We start from the raw sequence: 874 nt of genomic DNA, 5'->3' as shown, positions 1-874 counted from the left end.
CATTGATTTGTTCAATTCAATGAGCGAAGCAAAATGATGAAGTCAAAACTTGTCTGATACTGGCATGAGGATATATTGGTTCATAAGGTCTTCAAAGTTCTCTGATTGCTTTGCTCTGTATTGTTGTAATTTGATTGTTTGGTTCGATGGGTGTGACAATTAGGGTTTCATGTTGTTTGTATTTGATGGATAGCACTTCGTACTTCTCAAAGATCTTTTTTTAGTTGTATATCATACGAAGATTTTTATTTACTTTGTTGATATCGTAGTTGATGCTACGTATTCTGATTTGGTTTTAGTTAATATTTCTGTTAGAAGTAGAAAAATGAACTGTAAAAGGCTAGCAAAGTGATGAGGTTTTAATATCTGAATATTATGTGGAATCATCATTCATAATGGTCTTCAAAGTTCTCTGATTGCTATGCCTGTGTTGTCATTCACAATTGTGTTTTCTTATTTTAATTGATGGTTTACTTTTCCCTTGATGTGAAGAAAATAGTGATCAAATTCTAATGGGAGTATCCGTGATGTATCACCAGTCACACTACATTCCCCTTCTCTTCTTTTGAAATATACCTTTAAACTTTGCATTTTGTCATCCTTTTACCCATGAACATCTTGATGTTATTAGGAAATTTAATCAAGTTAGATGTTAATCTGACAAAATGTACATTTTAAGTCTTGCACTATTGCCTTGATAAATGTGTTTGTATAGAAGTAAATGTGTGTGATTGAATGTTGGCATATTGTCATCTCATCACCTGGTAGTGATTCTAAGTGCTGAGGAAATAAAGGGAGTTAAACACAAGCACCAAAATTCTTAATCTGATGTGCAATAATCTGTCAGATTATACGAGCATGGTGCAACAAAAAA

The 874-nt window shown here is 32.6% G+C and overlaps 2 non-coding genes across 2 annotated transcripts; both read left to right on the top strand.

Annotated features, from left to right (window-relative positions):
* Positions 1–27: 27 nt before the first annotated feature.
* Positions 28–110, top strand: LOC128194171 (small nucleolar RNA R160). The gene has a single exon (XR_008245485.1). It is a non-coding gene; the product is annotated as a small nucleolar RNA R160 (small nucleolar RNA).
* A 232-nt stretch (positions 111–342) lies between these two features.
* LOC128194170 (small nucleolar RNA R160) lies at positions 343–421 on the top strand. The gene has a single exon (XR_008245484.1). It is a non-coding gene; the product is annotated as a small nucleolar RNA R160 (small nucleolar RNA).
* The last annotated feature ends 453 nt before the right edge of the window (positions 422–874 follow it).

This window comes from Vigna angularis, chromosome 9 (assembly GCF_016808095.1).
Source record: "Vigna angularis cultivar LongXiaoDou No.4 chromosome 9, ASM1680809v1, whole genome shotgun sequence".
NCBI lineage: Eukaryota > Viridiplantae > Streptophyta > Magnoliopsida > Fabales > Fabaceae > Vigna > Vigna angularis.
This window is presented reverse-complemented; position numbering and strand designations above follow the sequence as displayed.